The 16,157-nt window shown below is 39.5% G+C and overlaps 1 protein-coding gene across 1 annotated transcript in view; it reads right to left on the bottom strand.

Moving 5' to 3' along the window:
- large2 (LARGE xylosyl- and glucuronyltransferase 2) overlaps positions 1–16,157 on the bottom strand; it is a 131,927-nt gene that overhangs the window by 69,610 nt on the left and 46,160 nt on the right. Inside the window, exon 2 of the mRNA XM_055232108.1 lies at positions 13,940–14,008. The gene's annotated coding sequence lies outside the window, so the exon portion shown is untranslated. The remainder of the gene's footprint in view (positions 1–13,939; positions 14,009–16,157) is intronic.

The following is a 16,157-nucleotide window of genomic DNA, read 5'->3' as shown; positions in this document are numbered from 1 at the left end:
CGCCGATGGACAGCTGCAGATCACACTAGCGAGTAAGGCTGAGTATCATTAAGATTTTGCCGATACGATACATACCTCAATACATAGAACATGATGCAATACATATCTCGATACAGTACTTTCTCTATACACTATATTTCAAATCATTTCAATATGATTCAGTCAAAAATAAAGTCTTCCGTGACCCTTAATGATCAAGCCCATTTTCACAAAACATAAATATTAATGGTGCATTTATCTTCTGTTTACTGAAGATGAACGGACATACCAAAGTGCATTTTGTTTACTGCAGGTGACTAACTAGAAGAAAACCTCAGACTGTTGCATTGGTCAGTATTATTCATCCACAGCTTGTACGACACATTTACAACAGGGAAATGTGCAATTTAACAGCTCTCAAGGATCACAACATATCTGTTAGATCACAACTGTATTACTAAAAGTTTTTCTTAATTCTTAATATGAAATTCACTATTTTTGATTGACTATTAAAATAGGTGTATCAAATGTCAAATGTATTGCATCAACAAGTTTCTTTCCTCTAAATAAGCCGCACAATTGTAGTGCTGTGACAGAATAATTTGGTAAAATATACAAAAAAATATAGTGCTATAGCAGCCAACGATATCGGTACAGTATCATTAAACAATACGGTATATAAATATTTCGATATGTTTGCACACCCCTACTAGCGAGGATGTTTTTCATTTGTGCCAAAATGGCTACACGATGCTGCAGACTCCTACATGTACTGATTAAAAAAATAGAAAGTAAAATGGAGGTAGATTGACAATAGCGTCTTGAATCACTCTAAGCACATGACTCACTCTAAACACAACTTCAGAGGATAAACAAGAAAAGGAAATGACTATATGTGCTATTATTTTTATGGCTAGACTAAAAAAAATGTTTTAGCAGCTCTCAATTTTGTGATGGAGGGTCCACTACCTGCTTTTCTCTATGGAGACGTTATTTCTTTTGGAATATTTCAGAGTATGGTACAAACTAAACTTAAACTGTTCTATCAACAAAACCAGGCCTACTTACAGGTCATGTCTGTGGAGTGGCGACCACACTCACAGTCAAAATGCCTGTTTTTCTAGGTAAACTTGAGCAATAAAACCACCTGCAATTGAATAAATGTAAGGTAGATCTGTTTAATGTCATACTGTGGAACATTTTAACCAGAGTTATGATATTTCCATAGAAACAAGACAGATCCCCAACCGAAATGTTACATAGGGCACCTTTAACAACAAGATGACATTTAAGAAAAAAACAACTTCTAATTACAGTTCTACCAAAATAGTTTTTAAACACAAACTGGTTCTGCTTGTCCTGGATGTGCTCGTGCTTAATGAAGCCGTGTTGCGTTGGCGTGACAGGGAGCGAAGAGGAGTTTATGAAATCTGAAAAGGTCGTGATCATTATTTAGGGCGATCTGGGATCTGGTAATTTTTTTTGACAAGCTTTGGGATTAGATTTCAGATTTATGTTTTAATACTCGGATTCTGTTCAAAGTTCACATTTTAAACACGTCCATTAGAACTGACAAAAAGACTGAAACGTGAACTGACAAACTAATACAAGAATCACATTTCAGAACACCAAAATGTGCAGCCTCGTGCTAACGTGCTAATTGTGACCATCTAAATTGCGATTTCGACTGGATTGACATTGCAGTTCTATCATTAAAATGGAGTTTGTAAGTCCAGAGACAGAGCAGAGGTCATGGTTGTGGTTTGTTTAAAATCTTTATGCTGTGCTGGACGAGAGACGCCGAACAGCAGACACCAGACGATGGGCTTTTGGTGCTTTCTGATCCAAAGCTACACAGACACGTAAAGGTCAATGATGCTACTAACGTTTTCTGTTTAAAAATAACAAAGAAATATGCAGAGTTTTGAGTCTTGTGTCCTCGTATGCAGAGGTGGGTACTCGAATAACTTTTCTAGCAGCATACTATTACTCCTACTTGAGTAATATTTTTATTGAAGTAACAGTACTCTTTCCACTGTGACGTGAACTTTATGTCGACAATATAAAATGATTTGAACATTTGTGTTTCTTGCAGCACCTTCAGATATGATTTAGTTTGTCTCATTTTTGTGTCTGTCCATTGAAAATACCAGATTCGTGCATCATTTCATATTTTATCCTTCAAATTATAAGTCAGATGTTACGTCTCAACTGTTACTCTTGAAGTTCTTTTTTACTCTTACTTGAGTGATACCTTGGACCACTACATTTTACTTCTACTTGAGTAATATTACTTTGAAATACTCTTACCTGAGCACATATTTAGTTTTCTCTACCACCTCTGCTTGTTTGTGTAATGGCTCTTATATGAGGACAATAGGGAGCAGCAGTGTTTAGTCAGTAAAACTACAACATTGTTCTTGTATTATAATAACAGGGCTGCAGTGGCTTAGTGGGTAGAGCATCCACCCATCAATCAGAAGATCAGTGGTTCCATCACTGCATCTTGCCACAATACATATCATTGTATATGTAATAGATAGAGCAATATTTATCCTGAGGACTTTTTCTAGTAATTTTTCTGTAGTACGATAACATTTGAGCTTGGGTTGAATAAATACCACTGCATTCATTCTGCTACTTATTCATTTCATTTGCAGCTCATGTTTTAACCATATTGCACATTGAGAATAGATTTTCTTGATAATCCGCTGTAGGTTTATTGCGTCAGTGTCTTAAACTAGTTACGGTACCGTCATTTTCTGAAGCAATTTATCCTACTTCAGAATGTGCTATCGACAAAGGCCTAGAGATGTGCACGGAAAAAAAAACAAAAAACATTAAAACAGCACCATAGCCGCATCTCCATGAAAACATTACAAAGTCAAGTGGGTGCGTCAGAGTTCTTTTGTCTCATATGTATTAGCGTAATATGCAGGGAAACAGAAGAACACCAGAGTAAGAATGAACGAGTACTGCAAGACATGAAAAAGCCACACGGACCTGATCCTAATCCTAATAAATAATAGTTTTTGTCTTGACTATTGTACCTAAAAGCAGTTCAATCCAATTCAAGTTTATTTCACATTTAAAACAACTTCAGCTGCCCAAAGCGATTTACATAAAAGTAAACAAAAAGTGTCCATATTCTGAGCGGGCTTGCATCTCCACAAACCTGACTCTTATTTGGCCTGGAGCAGTGCCTCATCCTGCTCATCTCTATGGAAATGTGTATATATGGCATTAAACGTATCTATCTCCATGGAGAATGTTCCGGAGTCTGGTTTTAGCTTTCTATTGTCATTGATTCATTGACTTTCCGCCTCCAGAAAGTTACATAGTGCAGCTTTTTGTAGCTTTTGCCCCCGTCACTCAAATTCCTGATCTCCGAATATGAATACAATAAAGTTGCAGTAGCATAGCAGTAACTTCAGATATAAATCACCAGCCATCAAAAAATATTACTTTAAATCCAATAAAGTCGTCACGGCGATTGGTTAATTTAATAAGAGTGACTCCATTAGACAGAACAGACTCTGGAGCATTCATTCAGCTGTAATGTCCTTTGTACATGCAACCCGGGGCCCTGCATCAGTCACTGCGAAGGCACAAAGCATCCTGGGAGTTTGAGTCCTGACACAGAGGAGCCAGATCAGTTTTTAATTATGTCCTTATGAGCACTTTATCAGCTTTCCCCAATGGCAAGTACATCGTGTTTGCAATAGTAAATTATCTCCAAAATACTCCATAGACTTTGTAGCGTCAGTTCAAACAGGAAAATGGCGTTTCCTCCTTTTCACCCAACCACAGCTCGGCATCTTCGCCTCTCAAGAAATCACGTCTCGGGTAATTCAGATAAATACGCTCTCTCCTCCATCGTCATTAGAGACCCCATTAAAGGCACTGTGAAGCTAATATACATTGACATACATTGTGTTAAAATCAAAATTGTGATTTAGCCTCTTAGGAAATCATGATATGACTGTCTTGGCAATTAACTGCACCTTTGTTAAAAAGAGATGCTGCGCTTGTGTTTGCTGTATAGTTATAATCTATGAAACCCGTGGGTCATTATATTATCATTTTGGCATTTTAAATCACAATATTCATCTAAAACAACTTAAAACCATGTTACAAAGTGCGGTGCCCAATGGGAGCTTACATAAACATCATCAAAACAAAGCGCCGTGTACCAAAATGACTACACAACGCTGCCGAATCCAACGAAACAAACATACACGAGCTACTCCAAATACAAGTTTAGGTGAGTAAAAGGTGAGGGAAACAACTAGAACATGGTTAAAAGCTCTGAAAAGTACATTTTGCAAAGCAGGGCATATATTTTCATTATTTGCTGTATTTATGAAACTGTAAACATAGATCGTTCTTTTGCATTTTTGTTCTAGAAAAAATATCTACAACAAGAAAAAGGTTTATTGATTTCCCATTAAAAACTGCTTCTGTCTGCTGTTTTGTTTGCACACGAGCATGATTGTCAGCTTTGCAGTCAGAGCAAAACTCCACATTCCAATATCAGAGAGTTGTGAAAATTTCTTATAAACTCATCATGGTGAATAATTAGGATGCTCTGAATGCATAAAGTAAGTGAGGAATAAGTTTGGACCACTGCAAACCGTTTAAAATGAAATAGTTCTGTTTTCCATGTTTTTGAGACCATAAAAGATACAGTGCAAAACATAAAATGGACATTAACTCAAACCATAAAGTCCATGTTATGTCCCCTGCAGTGTGTGTGTGTGTGTGTGTGTGTGTGTGTGTGTGTGTGTGTGGGGGGGGGGGGGGGGGGTGGTTGTGTGTGTGTGTGGGTGTGGGGGTGTGTGTGTGTGTGTGTGAAAGAACTGCACTTGTTGTGACAGTTGGAAACACACTGGAGCTGTCAGGAGCAGAGGGTAAGACCCTGCGGCGCCACCTGACCTTTGACCTATGACCCCAGCCCGAGTCATGCTGCGGTCGACCTCACTGAGCTAATCTAAACTGTCCCCATAGAAAAGCTGACACAACTCCAAACTTTAGTCTGAACTTTTCACACCTGGAAGTCAATATCAAGGTCTAGTGTGGGCGAAAAAACATTATGTCCGTTATGCCCACACACTTTTGATTTTACTGAACATTAAGGAACAGTCTGTAGCCTGCACTTCAGCAGTTTTAAAAGGTACTACAATCACAGCTGAACCTGGGTTGCCAGAGGCTTAACTTGCAGATCGAGAACACGTACAAGTTTTTTCATTCTCATTCATGGACAGGTCATGTCTCTTAACTCAAATGAGAGACTCATGTGAGGCTCAATCTACAGGTGCATACCCATGTTCCCTGGTACCGCATCTTCAACTGGCGCACAGTAAACTTAATGTAACTGTGCATTCATTGTTTAACAGGACTTAGAGGCATTAAAAATTCACCTGGAGCCTGGTGTGTTGCTTGGTGTTGACATACAAGTGCCTGAAAATGACACTGCATGACAAAGAATGCATATACAGTTGTGGGTGCTTTACACACTCGCATACAGGTCTGGTACAGACGGACGCCCTCGCACACAGGTAAAGGTGGACGCACTCACACACAGGTGACAGGGTACTCATTGTGGAACAGCCTCATGAGAACATGTGTGGAGATCACTTCCAACACTGTAGGACCAGCGCAGGGTCGAGAGCGGAATCAGGTAAGACAGACAGTCATCTGATAGAGATATACACTTTCCTGGATGTGTAGCCTCAGTCCAAGGCAGTGTCTGACAGGGGGGGCAGCTAGAGCACTGGTGACCACACCTCTACCTTTTTTCACAACAGAGACGATCTGCTTTCTCCAGACCCTGTGTAATATGTACATCAATGTCCCCTTTCATCAGGAAATTCAATTCCAGAGAATTGACTGTAGGCTATCCATATATCAGTGACTCCATAATGCCATAATTAACAATTAAACTGAGACGTTACGCATCTGTGGGCCAATACATAGTGAGGGAATCATGAAATTAAAGCGATTGGAGAAGGGCTCATCAGTGAGGTTTTTTAACGGGGCTGTTCTGTGAAGAGCGCCCTCTGGAGACCTGTGTGCCAGTGCATAAAAGCCATCTCCGAGCACTGTGGATAGGCTCATTTGTTTATAACCTAATGAACTGCCTACAGCCTAAATGCTACAATGACTACAAAATGCATGCGGTTATTGTTTCATACGTGTGTCAGCTTAGGCAGTTAGTAGATCTGCTAGCTGTGTTGCTATTGTGGGAAGTGCACTGATGAAGCTCAGCTCTTCCAGGGCCTCACGGGCAGAAAATGCAGAGTTAAGGCAGAGAGTGGGGGTTTGGTAGCAGCTTCCTCACTCGAGTTCTTTTGGAGCTATGTGTCACGGCGAGTGAAGCAGCCTTGGTTGTATGCGGGGTGTCCTGCCAATAACTTATCCCACAGTGTGCAGCAATGTGGTGAACTATAGGCCTACTGAACACCCCACTGCCCGCGGTATTGCCAGGGGGAACATCGGTACTGCCAGGGGGAACATCGGTACCTTCAGTTGGAGGTACCGATGCTCCCTCTGGGAACATAGGTAATGGGGAAGAGTGGGCTGACCCCATGCTGCACCATGCACATCCTGATTATCGGACAATGAAATACTTCATAATTAAATGCAGACTGCACACAGCAAACTTATTTTGACCTCATGAGCTGATTATACAGTGTATGTATACTGGGGCGAAACAAACTTTGCTCAAATACATGGAAAAACAGTCCTCTCTCTGTCTCTCTGAGGAGGACATTATACCCACATCATTTCCATATTTCATGTATTATTTGTCCCCACGTCCCACACCACAGCCTTGAGCATAATTACACATTTGTGATCGATACGTTAGCTGTCCTGACGCTGCCGACTAATTTTCCTCATAGTTTTCACAGGTTTGGAGGCAGAGAGAGACTGGGGTTTATTGACTGAGTGTGCTAACCCCGAGCATGCAGCTAACGCTAATTAATCCTTCCCTGTTTTGTTTGTGAGCAAGTCTTCGGGGAGATGGTGGTTCGTTTATTATTGTCGTTGTTGAGAGCTCGGTTCAAAGCAGTGTCATGTTTTTATCTCATTCTCTCAAGTTCAGAGGCTTCAGTTTGAAAGAGAAACAAACTATTACAAACTTATTATTTAGTATGTTAGCAGCGCTCTATTAGCAGGGCATTATGAGTGTGAAGACTCCTCTGATCACTAGAGTGTCCATAACATAGACTGTATAAAGAAGCCTGTGTAATCCTCAGTCGTCCAGGTCTGATCCATAGCAAAAGACGAAATTTAAGTTTAACTTTCGTCTGTATAAAGAAGTGGACTAAAGGAGTGTGACATCACCCATATCGTCGGGCTCCAGTCAAATGAAGCTCATCGAGGCTCGCAGTTATAGTGGCAAATTTAGAGCAGAGTTCCATATTTGGAAATTCGACCACGAGTCAATCAAACCTGTTTCTAACGCTAACGGGAGCGACCTCGGGAAAAGAAATCGTTTGATTTATCTGTTCATATCTTGATTTACAGACAAAATAGCAAAATAAAAATACCAGGATCACGTAGAGCTCCTCTATACGAACATTTTAAGACCAAAATGACGAGCCTGACAGTAGCAGTTACAGAGAGAGGGGCTACAGTTTAATAAAAAATAATAATAAATAACATGAATTGCAACCAGAGCACAAAGCTACCACTTCAGCGCTCATGCTCACTTCTGATTTGGAACATGGAGCAGCTAGTACATATTTGCGTTTATATGTACAGTCTATCACCCTTTAAGGACTCAGCACACTACACACCATTATAGCTCACCTAGACTTTTATTCCTTTTTTAGCCGTAAAAATCATGTAAAAGGAAGTATCAGCGTGTACTTTTACCTTTTTTAACACACCAAACCATTTTACATATCCATCCTTATTTTTTTGATGCATCAAATAACTGAAAGGGAGAATCCCAGCGGCACCTGCGACAGTCACACATTTAAAGAGCCCCATGCCTTTGGTTTGAGACGCCGTTTGAATTTACATGATAGCACAATCGGTTGCGGAGTTACAGTAATGAATAAAATGATAGCATCCCCACGCTATATGGTTAAGAGAAATTGCGCTATGTGTTACGTTACATGTTAGCACTTAATACCCCATGAAAGTAAAATACCCCCTTCTTTAAAAATAAAACAAATGTCACTAATAACACCCAATATCACGTGCAGATTATTCAAGGGTCAAGGGTCACACACGCCGAGGTGACTCATGCAAGCGAGAAAAGTATGGAATTATGGGAAATCAATCATTCACAAATGGAGTGTATGTAGCAAGCAGAATGTGTTATGCTAATCAATACGAGCTGCGTCAATAAATTACCGTGTTGTAGAAAAGTAGGATTGTTTTAGCGGCTCAATCGACACAAATGCACCCTTTTAAATATCGCCATAGTAACAGCCTCGCAGCCCACCTAATGGACTCTGCAGTGCATTTTAATCAGTACATATTAATTCATTTGCACTAATAGCTTTCTAACTACTTTATATCTGGCTTAACGCTTGTAAATTATGAACAATGGGGCACCAATAAAAGAGACATCTTCATTATATTGTCCAACTCAAAACTTTGACCTGTCATTTGTATGCGTTAAAATGTTCTATTCAGTTCTGTTAAATTGAACCAGATTTTAATGCTTAAAAACATATCTAGGGCTGGGTACCATTATATATTTATTTTCGATAACAGTACTGTAATAATACCTGCCTTTCAATATCGATAGCTGGTTCTTTTTTCGGTACCTATATGTTATTTTATTTTTTATTTTTTACAAATATTATAATGGCGAATATATTTTATTCATGTATTTTTAAATCAAATGTACATCTGTTCATTATAACTTTAGATCTATGCTCATGCCACAAGGTCTTGCGAGACCAAATTGCCTCAACTTTGCGCACACATGAGAAAAAAATAAATAAATCTTGTGAGAGTTTTTTTTACCATGTGTTCATGTGTGAGGGAAGTCTGGGAGTCCCTGCTTAGACTGCTGCCCCCGTGACCCGGCCTCAAATAAGCGGAAGAAAATGGATGGATGGATGGAGTTTCTGTTCTGTTGTATGAAGAACAGATGCAGAGGCTTGGGAATCGTTCTGTAGATCTTTATTGTACAGTTGGGTAAAAGGCAGCGTACAGCAAAATTCAAAGCTGAATCAAAAAAAAAAAAGAAATACAGAGTCTAATGTAGAGACTAACAAACAGAGTGCACAAGTGTTTAAAAATCCTCCTGGAGTGGGTGTGTCATGCACTCCTGTATGAAGGAGGCTGTTGTGAAGAAATGAGAAATATGACCTTGACCAAAATGTAACGGCTATTTCTGAGTTTTCTGTGATGACGAGAAACTGTTATATGGGAAACAGAACCTTTTGTAAGCAATGTATCATATCTGTATATTGTTCACAGAACATAAATAACAGACAAATCAGACACTTTCTGTCATCCAGGTCACCCCTGCTAGCATTAGCAACAGGTTTGATTGACAGTGTTGCTAAGCACCTGCTCCCTGCTCGGCCAGCGGTGCAGGCAGGAAGGGCGTTTTGTTCAACAGCCTCACTCTGGAATGGCTCTTTGGTTGCTATGATACTCGCACTTGGAATTGCAAATGTGGAATTCGACTCCAATTTGCTCCTATAACTGCTATTCTCAATGAGCTTCATTTGACTGTTGCTGAACGCTATGCATTACATCACACTCACTTAGTCCACTTCTTTATACGGTCTATGGTTGCACACACACAGGCGTATGTTAAAGCGTGAGTGCTGTTTACCCAGACATTTAAAGCCAAAGAAGCCGAAAGTTGGACCAAACCTCATTTTCAGTTATTTTTTTACAGTGCTTTTACAGCTTGTACCAAACAGGAACAAAGTATCTGAGCCCAGCCCTAATAGGGATTTGTGTTTTGTCTCCTCACACACGTTTATGTTTGGGGGATTTAGGCGATCCATGGGAAATGTGCAAAAATGTGCTTGTTAAAGTCATGGCTGGGGTTGGGCCGTAGAGTTTCACTTGTGGTGTATTATCATTTGTTTTGGGGTCACTATGACTTTTTGAATATTGAGTTATAATTCCATGAGCACAGCAGCAGATTCTCCTCCCAAATGTGAAGGGAGGCAGGCAAAGATAGAAAATAATCGCTACAGTGTGTGAACAGTATGTGTACGGACTGCCCAAAAAACTACTGAGGTTATTATTTATGTCAACACTGCACACAGAGAGAGACTAAAACACAGGATTACTGAAACATGTGAACAAAACTAAACTCCAGGTATGTCACTGATGAGAAAGATATCTTGTAAACCTTTCTGAAGTGGTGCCTGGTGTATTGTAATCCTCTGGCTGAGCGGGTCTGTGTATATGTGTGTGTGTGTGGCATTAGTGTCGTGTCCTTTCTGTGGCCTTTAGAGCAGCCAGAGCGTCTGAGATAAACACTGACATTTGTGTGAAACGTGGAGCAAACTGCCTTATCATTATGGAACACAGCCACGGAGAACAGGGAGAACGAAGGGGTAAAGGAGGCAAAAGTGCACACGTCAGCACAAAGGAGCACGCATGAATAGTACTGCATTACGTTTTCTTGAGTAACTTTTAAAATTGTATTTTTACACCAGCAGTACTCTTACTTGACTAAACGTTTTGGTTCCTCTTCCCTCTGTGAGTAAGTCTAAAGTGACTTGAGTTTTATGTTGACGATATGAAATGATTTGAACATTTGTGTTTTTTGCAGCTCCTTCAGATGTGATTTAGTTAGTCTCATTTTTGTGTCTGTCCTTTGAAAATACCAGATTTTTTACATTATTTATTAACAGTTTGCTCTTCAAATGAAATTAACTTCAAATTATAAATCAGATGTTACGCCCGAACAGTTTCTCTATAAGTTACTCTTGATTAGTACTTTTCCCAAATACTTTTTTCTTGGGTCACTTCTTTGTACTTCTACTTAGTAATATTATTTTGAACTTGAATACAATTTGTGGCTTCTCTACCCACCTCCGCAAATGAGGGTCTCAAAGTGTGGTACACATCCCTAACATGGAACGGCATTGGTTTAACGCAGCATTTTTCATCTTTTTTGAGTCATGGGGCCCTTTTTTGTTTAAAAACATGTCACTATCTCATCTACAATATAAGCCATTTAAAATAAAAATGGTATATGCGATATTTTCATTTCTCCTGTGTTTGATTCTTTGTATTTTAGAGTAGAATTATATGATCGCTTTGCTTCCTCAGCTGGTTCAGAAGTTGCTTAGGACACTTCAAAAATATAAATGTTTTATGTACCTCCAGCGCACTAGTGTTCCCATTAGGCTTGGTTTAGACCGGGTTAAATCCTGACTTGATCCTTGATTAGTTTAGTATCTGGCTTAGTCCAATATTAGACCTTGTTTAATTCAAGATATAAGATTCAGTCTGACTTGTTTATTTCTGATTAATTTGATTTATATGGCCATAGTCCAACTTCTTCCACTTTTGTCCTGGTTTAGAACTGGTTTGAAACTGGCCTTGTTTTGGTTTACTTAAGTCCAGCTTTAGTACTTGCTCATCTTTAACTTTCATGAGGTCCTGTCCTCATTTCAGCCCATAGAACATCACAGAGTCTTGTTTTCCCTAAACAAAAACTTGTACAGAAAAATATGAATTGTTAAACTAAAAAGGACCGTTTTTCAAAGCTTACAGCTGTAGTTTAGTTTTTCAGACCAAACCCTGATGTAGCAGAGCTTAAGTGGAGCCGTTCTGTTTAAACAGTCCAATCTGCTCCTGCATTTGCCGTTATAAACGAGGATTTGCATTAGTCACATGGGAGAGACAAACTGAAATGCCACAGACAACAGCTGCTAGCCACACACTGCTAATGCTACTGCTAGCATTACACCGCTAACACTACACACAACTCCAATTCAATTATGACTCAAAGGGCAGATTTATGCAATGAATATTTAACGACTGTGGGCAAGTGAGGGAGCAGGAGGTCAAGTGTGAACTACTGCTGGAAAAGTGGGTGATTTTAGGGCTGAACGACTCGGGAAAAATATCTAATTGAGATTGTTCTGACAACCTCCGGTTGGTTAATCTGCCTGTCACTCATCTGAAATCGGGGAGACAGGATATGTTTCCAGACCCACTTGTCTTTTGTTTTGTCAAAGCGTGTGGTTCTGTCTGGACAGGTCCATTAAAAAACAAATCAGCTGCACTGAGGACAGACACATGAGCACACAGAGACTGGAGCAGAGCAGGAAAAAGATCTGTTTCAATATATTACTGATATTGATATCTGGGAAACCCTTCCATCAACCCTGAAATCAAATAATGATAGTAGGGTCGATATTTGACCAGAGATGCACCAATGTGATACAAGTAGGGCTGGGCAATAAAATCGATTAAATCGATTAATCAAATTTTAAGTTCAAAACATTTTCTTTGGAAGAAAATGCGATTTTATTTCCCCCACTTTCTTGCATGGGAAATACAGAGCGTTCTATGGCTACACTGACATACACACACACAGCTGAACTGAGGCCCGGTGACGTCATCATGCAGCATTTACATGTCACACAGCAAAGAAAAAAAGTCCAGCGGCATGAAATATCTCTTAAATACTAAGATGGATATGAACTCTGCTTAGATACGCTCTTCTGTGAGTTTATGGATTAAACAACAGTGTGAGCACAGGTTCAACGTGAGTTTTGAGCAGAGTTCATGCACTTTTTCTTCTTTTACCCTCTCCACACACAACTCAGGGCTTGTAAACAAATCGTGTGCGTGTACATGAGCAAACGTGCCATGCTTTGACCTGCCTCCTGCAACCGGGCCAAGTCACAGTGTGATAAGGCCTATAAGGGTTAATCAAACATGTGTGAATGAGACAAAACACAACTCCGTTTTACTTATCTCTCAAATAAATAAAGAACTTTATATAAATAAAATAAGTTAAAAAAAATTCAAACACAGGCTGATTAAGTCTAGTAAATAGTCTTATATCAATTTATGACCAGCCTGGATATCAACTGAACCGATATTTGGAAGCCTATATCTGATCCAGCTATTTTTTCTGTATCGGAGACAATATCCAATACCAGTATGGGATCGGTGGTTCCTTAATCTGCATTTTAACTCAAAGATGATGTTTTGATCCCCAGTAACAGCACTGCACTCCACTGACCAACCTGTCTGTTTTTACCAGCGCTGATCTAAACTTCCCTCTGCAGGTCCATGGGAAAAAAGCACGTTTTCAAACTGCTCTGCTCTGATTCACTGTGTATTCTTAGAAAAGGCCTTATGTAATCCTGCTCGCGGCCATCTACGGTGGCCCACTCAGGTCAAACTAGGCTCACATTATTAGACGTAAACAGTGGCGCCTCAGGTCACATACAACATAATGTCGCAACATTTTCCATTAGAGTCAGAGCAGCTTCAGTCCTCTGCACAAAAGCTTGTCAAAAGTATTGAAAATCAGATACCAATCGATGCTAAAACGATTATTGAAACTAGACTACAAGTATCAATTCTAAAAAAAAGTCACAACCTACCTGGACCACTGAGGGATTACACAGATATAAAGTCACATGGGAATATAAAATAAAGTACTACAGTTTAATGTTGAAAATTACATTCTATAGTCTAAATAAAGAGTGTTTTTTATTATCATTGTGGTAACGGAATCGGTTTTGAGTATCAAGTCTATTCCTCATGTAAATCTCTTTTCTAAGGGGAGGAGACAGGACAACCTGCCACAACAATACATCTTCAGCTTTGAACCCTCAACTTTAACTTCAATTCCTGGTATTTTCCAACAAAACAACAAGCCTCGATTCAATCCAACAGAGCGATATTTGTACACACTTAACACGTATCCCCTGAATTGTACACACATGGAATTATTTGCGTTGTACAAGATATTAAATATATTTTGTGTGCTCACCAGATGGCAGTAGAGAGTCCAGTCAGGGTTAGGTCCACAGAGTTAGTCTTGAAGAAGAAACAGCTGCACCTGTGAAACCAGAACAAGATGATAAGAATATGTTTTTTCTTTCTGCACTGGCCATTAATTTGCATTTTTAAGTAATATAGGCACTGAAAAAAGAATCATTCAGGAATCTATCGAAAAGCAGGAAGAGGAATTAGGCAAAATTTGAAGTTTTTTCAAATATATCCGTATATTTTTAGGATCTGATATAACGACAAAATGAAGCATGAGTTTTAAAGCAGGCTCCATTTTTGAGATTCAAATGTCCCAAAAATGGTCAATTTTGGCAGTTTTTTTTTTTACACGTAATATGTGTCATTTTAACTGATGGAAAATGTGTAATACATGTGTTCCTTACATTTGTGTGAGTAAACTACAGAAGAAGTTCTGTAGAGAGGACAGAGAAAGGAATAGAGAGAGGAGAGGGGGGCAAAGAAAGAAGAGAGGAGGAGAGGAAGAGAAACAGACCGAGAGAAAGACAGAGGGAGAGAGAGGGGGGAGAAGGAGGGAGAGAGAGAAAGAGAGAGAAGGAGGAGGGAAGGAGTAGAGAGAGAAGGAGAAGTGGAGAGAGGTGGAGGAGGGAGAGACATAGAGAGGAGGATGGGGCAAAGAGAGAGTGAAGGAGAAGTGAAGAGAGAGACGGGGAGGAGGAGGAGGAGGGAGAGACAGAGAAAAGGAGGAGGGAAAGAGAGAGAGAAGGAGGAATGAAGAGAGATAGAAGGAAGAGGAGGGACAGACAGAGAGGGGAGGAGGAGGGAGAGGTGGAGAGTGAGAAGATGGAAAGCGAGAGAAGAGGAGAGAGAAGGAGGAAAGTGAGAAGACAGAGAGCGAGAGAAGAGGGGAGAGAAAGAGGAGAGTGAGAGGACTTAGAGCAAGAAAAGAGAAGAGAGAAAAAGAAAGGAGAGGTGACCCATATCTCTTTTTTCTGCACAGACACACTTTTGTCAACACTGTTCCATTTCTGAAAATAATCATCACATTTTCACAAAAGTACCAACACAAAAAAGAGCCTCAAGTCACTGACCTGAAAACAACAACAGCAGGAAATAATGTGTCTGCAAGAATTAACTAGTGCTGACACGATAGTCAAATATCAAACTCCATTTCAATACTAAGGATTAGACTCAATATTCAATACTGATTCTGTTAGTAAGAAACATGCAATTTTCAACATTAAATTGCAATACTTTTTCTCTTCCCATGTGGCCTTATACCTGTGTAATCCCTGAGTGGTCCAGGTAGGTTCCATATTGCTCTGTTCTAATGTTTCCTCATCACAAACAGACCTGGAGTTGTGTTTTGTTTCTTTCACACGTTTAACACACAAACCCTGCATATTTAGACTGAGTACTTCTCTCAAACAGAAAACCCTCTGTTCCACCTTGTGATGTCATGTGGTAACACAGCAAGTTCTCCATTGTGGTATTAAACTCGATTCACCTTCACTAGAATCATTTGGATGATTTCACACCTGGAATTGCCCATCTCTTACCAAGTAAAGGTAAAATGAGCTGTTAACTTGAAAATGACCACTACATGACATCACAAGGTGGAGCAGAGCATTTTGAGCTCTGGAGATGTAGACAGACTAATAATAAAGGATTACTTAAACATGTGTGAATGAAACTAAACACAACTCCATGTTATTGAGGAGGTAACAGCATCATAGCACGGTTTACATGGCTTACAGGTTCGCTACAAATAGAAAACAGCAGCAGTTAAAGCTTAGAACTCCCAAGATGAAATTTTGTGCAATATAGGACCTTTAAAGAAGACATATTATGCTTTAATCTACTAGTGCTGCAAGATATATCAAAATGGAATCAAGCAAATCTAATCATAATTGCAAAGCATGTCTGAAAAATTGCAAGATGAAAGAGATATGAAAGAAAGAGAAAGATCAGAGAACGAGGGTCCCAGTGTTTGTGTGTTAAGAGCCAGAGTATAAACCACAGTCACATCAGAAAGGATGGGTCCAGAAACATGTTTACACTTTGTTACAGTTTGTTTACTCCGTCTGACCACTCAGTCAACAACTTTGAGTCCAGAGGAGATGAATCAACAAGGAAACACAAGAAGAACCATCATTTATGTTCTCACCAATTTAAAATGAATGAGAATATGTCCAAACCACATTTTTAATAAATGGATTTGGGCTGAAACGATTAATTGA

Source organism: Periophthalmus magnuspinnatus, chromosome 3 (assembly GCF_009829125.3).
Source record: "Periophthalmus magnuspinnatus isolate fPerMag1 chromosome 3, fPerMag1.2.pri, whole genome shotgun sequence".
Classification (NCBI taxonomy): domain Eukaryota; kingdom Metazoa; phylum Chordata; class Actinopteri; order Gobiiformes; family Gobiidae; genus Periophthalmus; species Periophthalmus magnuspinnatus.
The sequence above is the reverse complement of the archived record's forward strand: the minus strand, read 5'-3'. Positions and strand labels throughout refer to the sequence as shown.